At 49.5% G+C, this 17638-nt stretch overlaps 3 non-coding genes across 3 annotated transcripts; all 3 read right to left on the reverse strand.

Moving 5' to 3' along the window:
- Nucleotides 1-9531: 9531 nt before the first annotated feature.
- On the reverse strand, nucleotides 9532-9603 carry Trnaa-cgc (transfer RNA alanine (anticodon CGC)). Its single transcript has one exon. It is a non-coding gene; the product is annotated as a tRNA-Ala (tRNA).
- A 298-nt stretch (nucleotides 9604-9901) lies between these two features.
- Trnaa-cgc (transfer RNA alanine (anticodon CGC)) lies at nucleotides 9902-9973 on the reverse strand. Its single transcript has one exon. It is a non-coding gene; the product is annotated as a tRNA-Ala (tRNA).
- A 5169-nt stretch (nucleotides 9974-15142) lies between these two features.
- Nucleotides 15143-15214, reverse strand: Trnaa-cgc (transfer RNA alanine (anticodon CGC)). The gene has a single exon. It is a non-coding gene; the product is annotated as a tRNA-Ala (tRNA).
- Between the last annotated feature and the right edge of the window lie 2424 nt (nucleotides 15215-17638).

The raw sequence follows: 17638 nt of genomic DNA on the forward strand, positions 1-17638 counted from the left end.
CAGGTGCTACCAGCCTGTCTTCTCCAGCCCATCACCGTCCCTTTGGAACCGTTCTTTCGTGTTGGATTAGACCTCCTCGGCCCCTTTCTCACGTCATCTTCGGTGAACAAATGGGTAGCCGTCGCAACTGATTACGCCACCCGATACGCTATCACGCGGGCTCTCCCTACCAGTTGCGCCACTGACGTCGCGGACTTTCTCTTGCGTGGCATTATCTTGGTTCATGGCGCCCCGCGACAGCTGCTTACAGACCGTGGTCGCAACTTCCAGTCGAAAATTATCACCGACATTGTACGTTCCTGCTCCACTCAACACAAGATGACTACCTCATACCATCCTCAAACCAATGGCCTGACGGAGCGGTTAAACCGTACCCTTACCGATATGCTGTCCAAGTACGTTTCCAAGGACCACCACGACTGGGACATTGCCCTTCCTTACGTCACATTTGCATATAATTCTTCCCGGCACGACACCGCCGCATTTTCTCCATTTTATTTACTGTACGGTCGCGAACCGACCTTGCCCCTTGATACGGCACTTCCTCCTGCGGCGATCTCAACAAGCGAGTATGCGCGCGACGCCATCGCCCTCACCGACCATGCACGCCAGCTTGCGCGTACTCGACTGACGGCCTCGCAAACCACTCAGCAGCGTCAGCACAACGCCCGCCACAGTGACGCACAGTTTTCGCCTGGTGCGCTCGTGCTCCTGTTGTCGCCTTCTCGTCACGTCTGACTTTCAGAGAAGCTCCTTTGGCGATACACAGGGCCCTACCGCGTGCTGCGCCAAGTGATGCCTGTGACGTGCGAAATTGAACCTGTCAGTTCGACCTCGCCGTCTACTCTGGCATCCTGTGATGTCGTGCACGACAGTAGGCTCAAGGCCTACTACACTGCTTCCGAGTCCGGCCTTTAATCGCTCCTGGACGGCGCTTTCGCCGCCGGGGGTAGTGCTACGGAACAGTATTTTCCTTGACGAAGAGGCGAGCAGTGTGAAGACGACGACGAAGATTAGAGGCTTGTGCGGGCAGTTGCCTCTTGGCCAAGTGCGGCGCATCTCCTTGTAAATGTACTTGTATATAGCTTTTCGTCTGTGTCTTCCTACGTAACAATATGTATAAGTATATATATATATATATATATATATATATATATATATATTGTGAGACAAGGTTTAGGCAGTCAGACTCTCATTTATTCTTTCGAGTGAGAGCCCCACTACCAGGCCCCAAAACGGTGATGATGAGAATGTAGAGATGAAAATATGAAGCGTATGAATAATGCTCACAATATATATATATATATATATATATATATATATATATATATTGTGAGCATTATATTACCCCTTCATCTTCTTCGTCTGTATACACCCATCATCATGGCCAGCGTTATTCTCTTCGGCGCGCGGCCTGTATAATTAACGGTCGAGGTTGAACAGCTGTCTCGCAAGTGGTGGAGGCAGCTCTTGATCCCTTGGTCCTCTCCGACTTCGAGTTTCCCTGGAGCTTCATTCCGGTCGCCGCTTGCCCCGCCTTTCCGCCACCATGCCCCAAGAAGATCCACCAGGAGCCCCCAGCGTCACTGTCTCTGCCCCACCCGCCATTCCTTCATGGACCGTCAGCGCGCGGCAGCGCGATCCCACCATGTTCGCTGGCCTTCCTAGTGAAGACGTTGATGACTGGCTGGACAATTATGAACGAGTGAGTGAGTATAACCGGTGGGATGATTTTCACAAGCTTCGGAGGGTCGCATTCTACCTCACTGCGTTGCCAGGACTTGGTTTCTTAAACATGAGAGCTCCTTGCCTGACTGGGCGACTTTCAGACACCAGCTTCGGCAAATTTTCGGCGCCCCAAACGTCCGCTCTGAGGTAGCCAAGAAAAAGCTTGATGCACGCATGCCACTTCCGGGGGAAACATACACCTCTTATATCGAGGACGTCCTAGCCCTTTGTCGCCGGGTTGACGCAGCCATGACTGAATCTGATCGTGTTCGTCATATCCTCAAGGGCATTGCCCACGTCGCGTTCAACGCACTGGCCATCAAGAATCCAAATACCGTTAACGATGTTATCGCGACTTGCCAGCATCTGGACGCCCTGCAGGCCATCCGTTTACAACCTGTCGCCTGTGACACGCCTCCTTCCTCGGATACGGACCTGCGTGTCCTGATTTGGACTCTCATACGCGAAGAGCTCCAAGTGTACGGCCTGCGCAGTCCTCCCGTTCTTCAGCCGCAACTTTCGGTTCCTGGCTTGCGCGACATCATCAAAGAGGAGCTGTCCTCCATGACCTGCACTGTGGGCTGTGCCCCTCCTTCTCCGGCGCCCTCGTATGCTCAGGTTGCGGCAATGCCACCAGCGTTCGTTCAAACAACGCCTCCTGCTCCTGCTACTCCCAACCATCTGGCGACTGTGGAACCTCGTGCACCTGCCACAGCATATTACCCTACCCGGCCTACGCCCCGCCCCATTTGTTATTATTGCGGTATTCGCGGGCACATATCGCGCTTTTGTCGAAGACGACAACAGGACGAATGCCGTGGTTACGATGTTTACGAGAGAGACCCGTTGCTTCTTCCGAGTCCCTCCCAGCGCCGGCTTCCCCAACGCTCATTTACTCCGCCTCCAAATCCCAAAGAGCCTCGCAACTACCGTCCTGGGCGCCGCCGCTCGCCTTCCCCTTTCCGACGCTCGACATCACTTCTGCTACCGGCCTCCCGCACTCATGACTACCGATCGGAAAACTAGATGGTGCAGTTTTTGGAGGGAAAGCTGCATGGCCCGCACAGACTACAATTCCCCCAGTGTGCCCGGCCAATACTTTATTAGTGTGTGTAGAAGGTGTACCAGTTCCTGCATTGATTGATACGGGCGCAGCTATTTCTGTTATTCACGCTGACTTGTGCTCTCGTCTACGCAAGGTTACTACACCTTACAATGGAGCTATTCTACATGGCGCCAATAATGTTGTGATTCGGCCTTCGGCGCAATGCACTGTTCGAGTTTCGATTGACGGGATTCGCCACCATATCCATTTCGCAGTGTTGACTTCCTATGCTCACATGCTTATACTAGGGTGGGACTTTCTCTCTTCGGCGTCTGCTTTCATTTCGTGCCGTCAACGCCTCGTTAACTTGACCGAGACCGAGAATTCCGATGACGTGCCCGACCCGCGCCTTCGCTTACGAACTGCTGACGATTGTATGGTGCCTCCTGGCCGCGAACAACTTCTTGTAGTTAACTCTGACATCGCCGATGGTGACGTTTTAGTTGTACCATCAGCTCGTTGCCTATCCAGAGGGATTGCTCTCGCACCTAGCCTTGTTCGCTTCACCAACGGTACGGCCACTTTGGCTGTACTGAAAACAACCACTGAGCCAGTACTTCCTCCTAAAGGCGCTGTTGTAATTTGCGTCTTGGACACTCAGCCTGTCTCTGTGCTTACTTCGACTACTGCTGTTTTACAAGCACCTACAGCTATAGAGACGGTCCCTGCTTCTGTTCTCGCTAGTGCAATCAGCACTGATCTAACGCCACAGCAGACGGAAGAGTTACTGGCGTTGTTATACAAGCATAAAGACTCCTTCGACGTGCACTCTCCTCTTCTGGGGCAGACTTCTGCAACGGCTCATCGCATACACACAGATGGAACTACCGTCGTGCGCTGGCGGCCATATCGTGTTTCTTCCGCCGAACGCCAGATCATCGATACCCACGTTGCCGACATGCTGAAACGAAGCATCATCCGCCCTTCCTCAAGCCCTTGGTCGTCACCTGTCGTTTTGGTGCGTAAGAAAGACGGCTCAGTGCGATTTTGCGTAGACTACCGTGCCTTGAACAAAATAACTCACAAAGATGTATATCCACTGCCCCGAATCGATGATGCGTTAGATTCATTACAAGGCGTGCAGTATTTCACCAGCCTTGATCTACGCTCCGGATACTGGCAGATCCCCATGCACGAAGCAGACAAGGAAAAAACTGCCTTTGCCACACCCGATGGACTTTACGAATTTAATGTAATGCCTTTCGGCCTGTGTAATGCTCCCGCCACATTTGAGCGGATGATTGACACTGTACTACGGGGAATAAAGTGGAAGACTTGCTTATGCTACCTTGACGACATCATCATATTTTCGTCGACCTTCCATCAGCACTTGCAGCGCCTCGACGAAGTCTTGACATGCCTCTCTGCTGCTGGCCTTCAGCTTAATACAAAGAAGTGCCACTTCGCCAGCAAAACCATTAAAGTGCTCAGACACCTTGTCAGCATGGAGGGCATTCGACCTGACCACGATGAGATTACCGCTGTCCTGGGCTTCCCCAGGCCTCAACGCGCCAAAGACTTGCGTAGCTTCTTTGGCCTAGCTTCGCATTTCCGGCGCTTCATACGTAACTTTGCCACCATTGTGGCGCCGCTCCATCAACTACTTCCTTCTGGAGCTCCCTATGTATGGTCGGACGATTGCCAAACTGCTTTTGACGCCCTAAAGCGTGCCCTTACGTCCGACCCTGTGCTTTGTCATTTCGACAACACCGCACCCACACTTCTACATACTGACGACAGCGGCAATGGTATCGGCGCTGTTCTTCTGCAACGTAAGCAAAGTTCCGAAGAACGTGTGGTCGCATACGCAAGTTGCACGCTAACACCAGCAGAGAAAAATTATACCATTACTGAGCAAGAGTGCCTTGCCATTGTTTGATCCGTCCAAAACTTCCGGCCTTATCTGCACGGCCACCACTTTACGGTCGTTACTGATCACCACGCCTTGTGCTGGTTGGCGACGCTAAAAAACTTAACGGGACGTCTCGGCCGTTGGATACTTCGTTTACAAGAATACGACTTCGACGTCACCTACAAGTCTGGAAAGAAACAGCAGGATGCCGATGCTCTCTCTCGGTGTCCCCTACCACCGTCTTCAAACACTGCCTGCTTACCACCTTCCATGAGCAACCCGCCGGACGTATCTCCAGCATTTCCTTCACTCGCAGCTCTTGACCGGCTCCCACCTAGCCATCTCATACGTTTGCAACTTGCCAGCGTAGTGACTCCTACTGCCACTCCGTTATGGAACGTATTCGTGGATCCTCTCGCACACCTAATGCTCGACTCCGTCGGCAGTGGAAGAACTTCAAGATGGAAAATTCGGTGCTATACCGGTACGTGTTTCATGCCGAAGGAAGCCGTTGGGTCCCTGTAGTTCCCCGATCACTTCGGACCCAGATACTAGAGATCTTTCATGACGATCCCACTGCCGGTCACTTTGGTTTCCATAAAACCTATGAGCGAATTCGCAGCGGCTTCTCTTGGCCTGGACTTGCAACAAGCGTAGCAAAATGCGTGGCTTCCTGTTCGATCTGCCAACACCACAAACGATTGACCCCACCTCCGGCTGGACTGCTACAACCTGTCCCGTGTCCTGAAGCTCCTTTCGCAGTCGCTGGTATCGACTTGTATGGACCAATACCCTTATCGGCTGGCGGTAAACGATGGATTGTCACAGCTGTAGACCACTTGACACGGTACGCTGAAACAGCCCCACTACCTTCCGGTTCCGCAGCGGAGGTTGCATCCTTTTTCTTGGAAGCCATCTTTTTACGACACGGAGCCCCACGTATCCTTTTGAGTGACCGCGGCAGGACCTTTCTGTCTAAACTTCTCGACGATGTTCTCCGTGCGTCCAATACCATCCATAAAACGACTTCCAGCTACCACCCTCAAACTAATGGCCTCACAGAGCGCTTTCATCGTACGCTGTCCGACATGATTTCAATGTACATCAACCCTGACCACACCAATTGGGATGTTATTCTCCCATTCGTCACCTTCGCTTACAACACGGCCGTCCAACAGACAACGGGGTACTCACCCTTTTTCCTTGTGTATGGTCGTCAACAGATCACTGTCCCCGACGTCTCTTACTTTGACGTCCCCGTGCCCTCGTCCACAGCAATGTGTGAGCAATTTGTTTCGCGCATTGCCCAGTGTCGCCAACACGCCCGCCTCAACACCGACGCCAGTCAACAAGACCGCAAAACTCGCTATGATGCATCCCACCCTGTCGTTTCCTTCCAGCGTGGAGACGAAGTGTTGCTGTGAACTCCAGTTCGCGTTCCTGGCTTATGCGAGAAATTTCAGTCCCGTTTTGTCGGGCCCTACACTGTTCAGAAACAGACTTCGCCAGTGAACTATCATGTCACTCCCGTTGTTACGCCTTTGGACGGCCGCTGCCGTACCACAGAGATTCTGCATGTTCCACGTTTAAAGCCTTTCATACGGCGTTCGCCGCCATAGCCAGCGGCCAGGTTGGCCGCTTTCATGCGCGGGGGTAATTGTGTGAGCATTATAGTACCCCTTCATCTTCTTCATCTGTATACACACTTCATCATGGCCAGCGTCATTCTCTTCAGCGCGCGGCCTGCATAATAAACGGTCGAGGTTGAACAGCTGTCACGCAATATATATATATATATATATATATATATATATATATATATATATATATATATATATATAGTATATGTACGCCAAGCTCCGGCCCCGCTTCCGGTTCTGTTTCCGGTTCCGCTTCCGGAGAACGCTTCCGGCGTTTTGCCCGAATGATCCCCCGGTGCTTCGCCCACTCATCATCATTCACTTCGTGGATATGCGGTATTTTTGTGTGTTTTCATGACCTCTTTATTTCATGGCACAAAACCCACAAACTCAATTGTCTCTTGAGAACTGCACTGTATGTCTGTTCTTTCTTTAGTTGCCTTTTGCTCCTAGACTGCTTGCTCCCATGCATAGACAGCTAATGATCAGGAATTAGATTATCACCGTTCAGGGGAAGTTGAAGCTAAGCTACCTGTTACCACGTCACAATGTATTTTGAAACAATGTAAATACATGCACGCGAGTATTTCTTAGCCTTCTTTCATCCAAATTATTGTTAGCACATGAGTGACAGCAACAAAAGCCAATTTTTTCAAGCACCAATGCATTTAGAAACTTCTTTCCTCACAGCATTTGTGAACAGTCAGGTTATGCCAGTGCTCAATTTAATAAAGCCTTGGATAGGTACCTGATTCTGCTACAAAATGGTTGGCAATATTTGGAATTCTCATTTGAAATCCTTAGTCTCAAGATATGCCCCTCTTGGAGTACGATAAAATAATTTACTCATTATTTTTTCATTGAGGTGCGAAAGTTATCTCATCTGCTATTCTGCAGACTTTTATGGAAGCTGTCATGAATTATTTCCTTGGGCATTCCCTCTGTACAAAACACTAGCTCCTGCTGGCGTATGCCGACAGGAGACAGAGTGTTGCTTCATTGAAACTACTTATACAAAAGCCGCTGACTAGCACTGGCCAGCGTCCTGTTCCTTGTGATTTTAGTTTTTCGGCTGGCTTTCATCGCGCCGTAAATGATGGATTGCGCAATCTGCAACTAACACAGCAACTTTCCCTGGTCCAGTATTTTGAAGTACCGAAAACGTTGGCCCCAGACTGACCTTATGTGCGCAGGCTTCAAAAGCCAGAACCTAAGGGCCGATCGTCACAATTTCCTGCGCTCTCGCCGCAGGGCTTGCGCTTCACCTGAAAAACAAGAAAAAGTCATTACGACGACCACTGCGATGTCGCGCTTGAGTACGTTCTGAGCTGGCGGCAGTGGCGCACCGACGGGGGGGGGGGGGAATTCGGGGGTTGTAACCCCCCCCTCCCCTGAGGCCGACTTAACCCCCCCTTTTGTTTAACCCCTTTTCTTTCCTTACGCATTTGAGTGCTGCAACTAAGATGTAAGACGCGAAATCATCTGCACACTAGCAAAAAGCGCATTTTTTTTACAATTTCCCGTGAAGAAATCGAAATTAGTGCTGTTTAGATGGTATTGGCAAACTGTCAACCCCCCCCCCCCCCCCCCTGGCAGAGATCCTGGGTGCGCTACTGGCTGGCGGGATATGTTCGCGCCTCACCAGACGACGCCGTTCCAAAACCACCTTCAGATAATGAGACGGCTGAGCAACATGATCTGGTGCGGTTTTCAAAGCAAGAATGGGAGCTCACTTTTCTGTCGTAGCCCAAATGTAGCTCGTGCACAGCGTTCTTGTGAGTCTTTCTTCCGCCAGCGAAATTTCGTGAGCAAACTCGCGACTACGAGGACACTGTAAAATCTTTCCGGCTCACAGCAGCTATACATTGACGCCGCAAATCATGTGACGCAGGAAACCGCTGCACTGTCAACATACCTCATCGGCAATGCTCTCACGGAGTGCTGTGTTGTGGACACACTACAGTCCCCAAAATCGTTCTTTTACGCTGGTTGTTTGTGCACCCATAAACTGCACAGTGCTGGCCTGTGGACTTTTGATGAGTGTATGGCATTATTTACGAGCGTAAGTCATTCGCGCCAAATATATACGGAAACATCGAGGGAAAGCTACCACTCCGCAACGCAAGCACAGCACAAGCTCACAGTCCAGATCAAACAGGCAACACTCACAGATACTCTCGACGGCAGACCGTCAGGAGCGCCTTCGTGAAAACGTCTATATGATGGAACGCTGGCTCTTCCTCTGTTGCAACCAAGGAGGTTTTTTAAACCTCGTTGGTTGCAACGCGGTTTCACCGGCTCCTCCTCTGACGTCATGCCAGGCTTGCAACACAATTGCGGCGACGGCGGCGCGTCGCCGCGCCGTGGTAACTCGAGCAGACGACACCAGATGGCACGGCGAGCGGCGCTGCCAGCTGCGGCGGTGGCTAGGCAATGGGATCAGCTCGCGGTGCGGCCACCGGCCACAGAGAAACAGCGAGAATACGGCCAATGTATATCTCGCAACAAAAGCTCACTGGATGAACCGGAACAGAAATTACGTTTTGCACGCCTTTTACGTATGGTATCAATGTTCAGTACATGTTCTGCAAAAATTTGACGTTGGAGTACGATATATTATCACTTCGCGCCAGTCAGTGAGTTTCATTACCAAGCAATCGGTCCAAATCAGCCACAGCGAAGCGCCGCCGCCGACCGCCCATTCACTCTAACACGGCGACGGTGCTGCCACCTGTTGCCCGATCTCGCGTTCGCTGAAGTTCCAGAAGTGCTCATTCAGCATTACATAAAGTTCACTAAGCGCTCACAAGTAGGTAGCCACGCCAATCTATTTGCTTTACATAGTTCGGTATCTCCTTCGTTACTTCGTCTCTCAATGAAACACATATCACCACCGCCCAATGACAATGAAGCCAAATCTCAAGATATAATCACCCTGTGGAGTTCTAAAGAAACCCCATGTGGAATACATCCTTTGATACCACTTTTCGGAGACCCTTTTGAAGTACTCTTCATCACAGAAAAGTCAGAATAGCCATAACGTGATATTTTGTTCGCAGTGCATGCCCTTTCTTTAGCCGACACATATTCTATAATCACCATTCAGTTGATTAAAAAGGAAAAAGTATGTTCAACTGTTTGCCATTTTCCAGAATGCATTGAGGCCTGCGACTCCGGTGATGCACAGCCTCACAGAACCATGTGCCGAGAGGTGTCGGGGTTTGAACCCGGGACTTCTCGCATGCGAAGCGAGCGCTCTACCACTGAGCTACACCCCCGGAATGTGAGACCGTGTCATGTGTAAACAATTTATTGTTCTTCATGAGCAGCCATTATAAAACGTAAAGAGCTTCTTTACAGCCGCATTTGTTATTTTCCACCTCATGTTCTTCTTGTCATCGCTCGCGTTGTTGCTAAAAGACACCGTGTATTGCGACTTAGAGGCGCCGATGGTGGCTTAGAATTGCTCCTATTTCTTGCTCATCTGAAATTGATGTAGTATCCTCCTTTCCCAATAGCTGTATTGCTTACTCTGTATTGCAAAACAAAATGAAAAGAAGTTAATATATTCAACACTGGAGGTGCCGGGGTTTGAACCCGGGACTTCTCGCATGCGAAGCGAGCGCTCTACCACTGAGCTACACCCCCTTTTTATTTATTTATTGCCGGTCTTTGACAATTTACAGAGCACACACTAGAGAACAATAGCACAAAAAGAACTACAAAACATATTGAAAAACAGAAAAGCCACCTGTCCTACATGGACTGGCGTTGTCTATCTAAAATTCTTTTAAAGCTGTCAAAGGTTCTAGCCTCGACAGCCAATCGGGTACACAATCTTGTGTTTTCTTTATTGCAATAAAGCAAGACACTCTCTCGAAAATAAATGCGTGCAGGCCTAGCGTCTGGGTCGCAATGGTACCCAGCCATCCTCGCCCGCCATAAACAGTGGAGGCCCTGGAGCATTATTAAATCGTATGGAACTCCGTCCTCATTGCTTATCGCTAGGTACCTTATCCCATGCGGACTCAATGGAAAATCCTTCTTCATTGTCCGTTTTAGGACGTCCCAGAAGTAGACACCTTCCCAGCAATGCAAGAACACATGATCTATGGTTTCAGGTTGCTTGCAGATCAAACAATATGAGCCCCATGGTACCAGGAAGCCACGTTCTTCCATGAATGTTTTCACTGACAGTGTTCCTGAGTGTAGCCTAAAAAAGAATGTTTTTACCCCAGTAGGCACCTCCATTCTTTTCACCCGTTTAAGGACATCCTGTCCTGGTCCTCCACTGTATACCGCTCTGTACAATGGCACTGGGAATACAATATCGCATACATCTCTATATAGCGTCTTTCTTTTCACGCCAGATAAATAATCGAAAGAAAAACGCACAGAAAGAAAGCGCACACTATCAACAACTTCTTTTAGATAGCCGCGAATCGTTCCTGGCATACTGTTGGTACTAACAATGAGTGCCGGCAAAGCGGCTCTTAACCTGAGCTGTAATACCGTACGCAGAAATGGATCGCGCACATCCCGAAAAAACAAAAATCTATTGACAAGCTGTCGTACAAAAAGATGCGCCAAGCCCAGCCCCCCTTCCTTCACCCGCCTGAACAGGTTTGTTCGGCTACATCTTTCCCAGTTGGAGTCACAGATAAAAACGGCGAACACTCTGTGCAATCTTTGCACATTTACCCTTGAACAAAACAACGTCTGCATGACGTACCATAACTTCGTAATGAAAAACAAATTAAATACAGTTGCCCTTGCGAAAATGGACAGGTTGACTCCTTTCCACCGGTCTGCTTTTTCTTTTGTTTCTTTTATTTGGTTCGTCCAGTATTCCTCGCTCTGTTTGTAGCTATCCAAGGGAACACCGAGATACTTGGTAGGGGTTTTCACCCAGCTCACATTCGCAAAGTTGTCCGGGGCCGAGGACCACTCTCCGTGCCACAAACCGAGGGACTTACCCCAGTTCACTTTACTGCCCGTTACATCACAAAACTGTTTCACCACGCGTATTGTTTCCGTTACGCTTTCTCTGTTTGTACAAAACACGGCGATATCATCTGCATATGCCAGGAGCTTGACTTCTGTGGCTGCCAAGCTATAACCGCGTATTTGATCGTTCTCAGTTATCGCCAAACACATCGTTTCAATGTAAACTGAAACAAAAGAGGACTGAGGGGGCAGCCTTGACGCACAGAACGCATGACGTTAATGGGGGCCCCCAATGATTTATTCACAATTAAACGTGTTGTGCAGTTCTGATACGCCAATGCCACTCCCTCAGTGATGATGGCACCTACATTAACGTGATCCAGAATGGCAAACAAAATATCATGAGACACACAGTCAAAAGCTTTCTCTAGGTCAAGCTGGAGCACTGCGACGCCATCGTAAGTGAGGTCACAGCACTCGAGCACGCACCGCATCGTGTGAATATTCGAAAAAATTGACCTCCCTTTGATCCCACACGTTTGGTGGTCTGCGACGATTTCTTTGATGACGCTTTGAAGTCTGGCTGCCAAAACCTTCATGAAAATCTTATAGTCGACATTGGTTAAAGATATCGGCCTATAAGATGTCACGAGCCTAAGTTTCTCCGCTTTGTCACTCTTAGGTATCAAGATGGTATGCGCTTTACCAAAAGAAGGTGGCAAAGCTTTGTTCACATACGCATCGTTAAACAGGCCTGTTAGCAGGGGCGAAAGTTCTTTCTTGAAGGCTTTATAAAAACACGCGCTCAGACCGTCAGGTCCGGGTGATTTGCCATTGTTCAAATCATTTATTGCTTTTACGACTTCGTGTTCTCTTATAGTCCCTTCTAATCGGTCCTTCGTGTCGTCACTCAATCGCGGCATGCGACTGAGAAAGACCCTTTTGAACTCATCTACATTAGCTTCTTGATATGCAAACAGTGACTGGTAATACTCTAAAAACGCTCGGCCTATGCTCTTATTGTCTTCGACGAGTGTGCCATTCCACGAGATCTTATCGACATGATTACGTCGACCATGAGCTTTTTCAAGTCCTAGTGCCCTTTTGGTGGGCATCTCCCCCGCTACTAATGCGTTTGCTCTTGCGCGCACAATCGCACCTTGATAGCGTTCTTTGTCCAACTGTTCGATTTTTTCTTTAATGGTTCGCATATCTTGCTTACACGCCCCTGGCTCTTCGCACTCCCGCGCTATCAGCTGATTAAGTATCTTTCGTAAGTCTCGTTCTTTCATTTCCCTTTCAAACTTTAAGCAGCTCGACCTTTCTATTGCTTTCATTTTTACCTTTTGTTTGAACCATTCCCATTTCTCTGCTATGGTTTCAGTACTTTCATCGCATACTTCCATAACGGCCTCATGTATTGCCTCTACAAATGGCTCGTCTTTTAGTAGTAAGGCATTCATTTTCCATAGTTCCCAGTTAAAAGATGATTCCTTCTTCATACCGATGTGACACTTCACCAAGCAGTGATCTGAGAACGACACAGGTGCGACAGAATAACTGTGACACATTGGAATCATGTCTTGTGACATGTACAAGCGGTCTAACCGCGCATGACTACTGCCTTGAAATCGTGTATACATCACCTCCCGCTCCCCCTCCAGACAGTCACATACATCGTCTAGTTCACTATCACTAATCAACTTAGAAAGTATGTGACTGCTTTTATCTCGAATACCGGCATTATTGGATCAATCCCGAGCCCTCAAAACACAGTTGAAATCCCCCAACAAAATCATGCACTTATCACGGCTAATGTACTGAAAAAGATTCGAAAAAAATACAGCACGCTCTTCTACAACATTTGGCGCATATATGCACATAACTCTGAATTCGACTCCACCACAAACAAAGTCGCAAACGACCATTCTTCCCGTCTGACATGAAAATACACTTTCAACCACAAGGTCGGGTAACTTCTTAATAAACAGGACGCATCCAGCTGACGTCCCTACCGCGTGGCTCACCACCGCATAATATCTGGTCGTGAAACGCCTCACCATGCTCCCGGTCTCCTCCTCCCCGTCTACCTTGGTCTCCTGGACAGCTGGAACGTCTATGTCTTGGTCAGTGGCCAACCGTAGGACTTGACTCTGCCTACGCCTAGCCGCCAGCCCTCTAACGTTTAGAGTTGCAATACTGAGTGACGGATTAGGAGCCATGATGAACTAGAGAATGAGGTAGGCCCGGAGCATGGTGCTTACCCCTCACGACCAGCCGTCGGCTAGCCGTCTCCGGGACCGCCCGGTTTCTCGTCGTTGTTTGTCTGCTGGGCTTGGCCCCCAGGCTTTCTGTCGGACGGAACGTTCGGCTTTGGTTTGAAGCTCGAGCGCCTCCCAAGAGGCGATTTCGCCGGCGGCCCATCACTGGAGCTGGTTGCCGCGTTGTCCTTGTCCTCGGCCTCATCACGGGGACGCTTGAAGGTGGCTCCGAGACTAGCAGCCCGGTCACCGTCGATAGCGGCCTCGCCCTGTTGCATCGCTCCATCGTCGTCGTCTCCTTCGTCTTCACTTGCGCCTTCTTTTGCATGGACAGCTTCCGCGTCCACCCGTGCCGGCGCAGTCACTTGCTCCGTAGTTCCCTTTCCGTTGGCGTCAACGCCCTCCGGTACCGACCCAGCACCTGTCGCTGGGTGCACAAGGTCTCCGGCTCCCTTAGCAGCGTCTTCGGTCTCGACCACATCCATGACGAGTTCTGCTGCCTCTTGACTCGCGGCTGGGTCAGTTGCGGTAGCGTAGGTCTTGACGCATTCGGTGTCAATGTGCCCGTAACGTCGGCACCGGGAGCAGCGTGGCACCTTACACTCCCTTCGCACGTGCCCAGTGCCTTGGCAGCGGAGGCACTGCATCGGCCGACCGGGTACCACCACCAAGGCCATCTCTCCGGCAACACGTATCTGGTGAGGGATATCTTCCACTTTCAGGCCGCTCTTCAGCTTGAGAAGAACAGTCCTCGTGGTGGAACATTTGTCTGCGACACCTTGGACACGCCACTTCTCTCGACTCACCTCTTCTACCTTGCCGAAGGCCGCCAATGCAGTCCGGACGTCTTCCTCGGCCACACCGTGCAGCAGCCAGTGAAGTCTGAGCTTCACCTGCTGATCCTGAGGGTCGACGATCACACAACGCCGCCCCTTCACCTGAAGTTCTTTCAAGGCCAGCAGGCGCTTCGTTGCAGCTGCGTCACTGAGGGTCACCGCCCACACATGATTAACTTGGTAGGCCCCAAGGCACACAATTTCCGGCAGCAGGCTCGTAGGCGTTAGGGCATCCCTAAAATCTTCGACCTTGTAAGGCCTCGCTCGTACATCACCATGCAGAAACACGGTGTTATTCACTATTCGTCCTTTTGGCAGTTGAGGCAAAATAAACTGGTATTCCGTTTCTTCGTCGTTGCTGTACCTGTTTCCGCGGCCAAAAGTAGCCGCTGTCGCTGCCCTTGAAGAGGCCATGATCCCACGAACCGTCACGCTCGGTGGCCGGAAGCAGAATGACTGAGCTACACCCCCGGAATGTAGGACAGTGTCATGTGTAAACGCTTTATTGTTCGTCGTAAGTAGCAGCCATTAGAAAATGTAAAGAGCTTCCTTTCAGTCACATTTGTTATTTTCCACCTCATGTTCCTCTTGTCATCGCTCGCGTTGTTGCTAAAAAGACACCGTGTATTGCGACGTAGAGGCGCCGATGGTGGCTTAGAATTGCTCTTATTTCTTGCTCATCTGAAATTGATGTAATATCCTCCTTTCCAAATAGCTGTATTGCTCACTCTGTATTGCAAAACAAATTGAAAAAAAGTTAATATATTCAAGACTGGAGGTGCCGGGGTTTGAACCCGGGACTTCTCACATGCGAAGCGAGCGCTCTACCACTGAGCTACACCCCCTTTTTTTTTCTTTATTGCCGTCTTCGGCACACAAAATCAAGGTTTACAATATGATAAAACGTGCCAACCACACTTTGGCTAGCACAGTACTAAAATCTTTTCATTGACACCAGTTCATCGAGTACAGACATCCATTGTGGTGGATCAGGCAGTACTTTGTACGCGTCTCTCACGTAAACAACACTCTCAATGAAGTGTTCTCGCACCGGTATCACAACGATGTCTGCATGTTCAAATTGCATGCGAGTTTTCTACATCGCGTGGAGGCCCAGGACCATAATGAGGTCATACGGTACTTCCTCTGAGGAATCTACTGGCAAGAAGCGTATTCCATACGGGTCCAGAGGTAACTGTTTCTTCAGCGTTCTCTGCAGGACGTCCCAGTGAAAGATCGGGTCCCAGCAATCAAGGAAAACATGTTCTATTGTTTCAGGTTTTTTACATAAAAAGCAGTCAGTTGTCCAGGGGATGAAAATACCCTTGCTCTGAAGCCAGGTCTTAACGGGAAGTGTGTTTGTATGTAATTTGAAAAAGAAAGACTTAGTCGATGGCCGTACTGGCATTTTCTTGACTCTCTTTAAAACGTCCTGTCCGGGGCCTCCACGGTGTGGCGAACGGTACAAAGGTACAGGTAGCATCGTGTCCACAAGATCTCTGTACAATTTGTTTTTTGTAACGCAGTGGACAGATACTGCTGCGAAAAACGCACATTCAACATCCTATACGCCAGCACCACTTCACGCAGGTACCCAGTCACGGTTCCCGGCATGTTCTGAGCCGACGAAACAACGAATCCCGGGAGAAGTCTACTCAGCCGTACTTGAATTAGCGTTCGAAGAAAGAGATCATTTTGATCCCGCAGAAACACAAAGCGTGACACAATTTGTCGCAAAAACAAGTGAACCAGACCAAGCCCACCTTTCTTGACCGGGAAAAACAAATTTGTTCGACTCGTCCTCTCCCAGGTAGAGGCCCAAATGAAAGTGGCGAAAATGCGGTGAATTTTTTGTACGCTTACCCGCGCAGCACACAACACATTCATAACATACCATATCTTGGAAACTAAAAAAAGGTTGCAAACGGTGGCTCTAGAAAACATTGACAATTGCTTGCCTCTCCAACCGTCAGCCTTTTCCTTTGCTCTCGAAACTTGGTCGAGCCAGTACGGTTCGGGCTCACGGTAGTTTCCGAGAGGTACCCCCAGGTACTGTGTAGGTAACTTTGACCAATTCAATCGAGAAAAGGTCTCCGGCGTGTCTTCCCAACTCCCATGCCAGAAGCCATAACTTTTATCCCAGTTTATCTGGGCTCCAGTTGAATCGCAAAACTTTTCGACTATAGCAGTTGCCTCTTTAATGCTCGCTTTATCTTTGCAGAAAATAGCGATGTCGTCTGCATACGCCAATATTTTAACATGTGCCGCCTGTAGTCGATAGCCTGCTATGCGTTCGTTGTTTTTAATGGCCAAACAGAGTGGCTCGAGATAAGCAGCAAAAAGAAGGGGCGAAAGCGGGCATCCTTGACGCACCGACGAGAGCACACGAAAGCTATCGGTGAGCTCCCCATTAACAATAATTCGCGTTGAGCAGTCTTTGTAAGCCATCGTGACACCTTCTGTTATCACACTGCCAACATTTGTATGTTCAAGTATGCCTAGCAGAGCCTTGTGCGAGACGAGGTCGAAGGCTTTTGCCAAATCGATCTGCATCATCGCGACGTAATCGCCAATCGCATCGCAACACTCTAGCACACTTCGAGCCACGTGTACATTTGTGGTAATACTGCGGCCTTTAATGCCACAAGTCTGGTGCGGCCCTACCAATGTTTTGATGACACTTTGCAGTCGTTTTGCTAATACTTTCGTGAATATTTTATAGTCAACGTTGGCTAGAGTTATCGGGCGATATGAGCCAGGCAACAAGCGTTTCTTTTCATCATCACTCTTCGAGATTAGTACGATATGCGATGTTGTGAAAGACAAGGGCAATCTTTTTCGGTCGTACGCTTCGCAAATAACTAGTTGGAGGACATGAACCAGCGCAGGCTTAAAAGTTTTATAGAAAGTGGCCCCTAAGCCATCAGGCCCAGGTGCTTTACTGGGGGCCAACTCGTCTATTGCGCACTCTATCTCACTCAGGGTAATGGGATGTTCAAGCCGTGTCTTAACTTCTTCATCTAGCCTAGGCATCAATGAAAGGAATTCCATCTCGTAGCCTTCTTTAGGTTCACGTGGTTGACTCAAGAAGGCTTTGAAGTGATCGGCGATCCCTTGCTTGATGTCGTTTTCGTCGGACGTGATATCATTGCCTTTAGCTATCTGGCGGATTTCCTTCCGACACGCGTACCTTTTCTCGTCTGAGAGGGCTCGTTTTGTTGGCCTTCTCCCGCCCACAGCTTCTCAGACCTTGATCGCACAACGGCCGC

Source organism: Dermacentor silvarum, chromosome 3 (genome assembly GCF_013339745.2).
Source record: "Dermacentor silvarum isolate Dsil-2018 chromosome 3, BIME_Dsil_1.4, whole genome shotgun sequence".
In the NCBI taxonomy this organism is placed as follows: Eukaryota; Metazoa; Arthropoda; class Arachnida; order Ixodida; family Ixodidae; genus Dermacentor; species Dermacentor silvarum.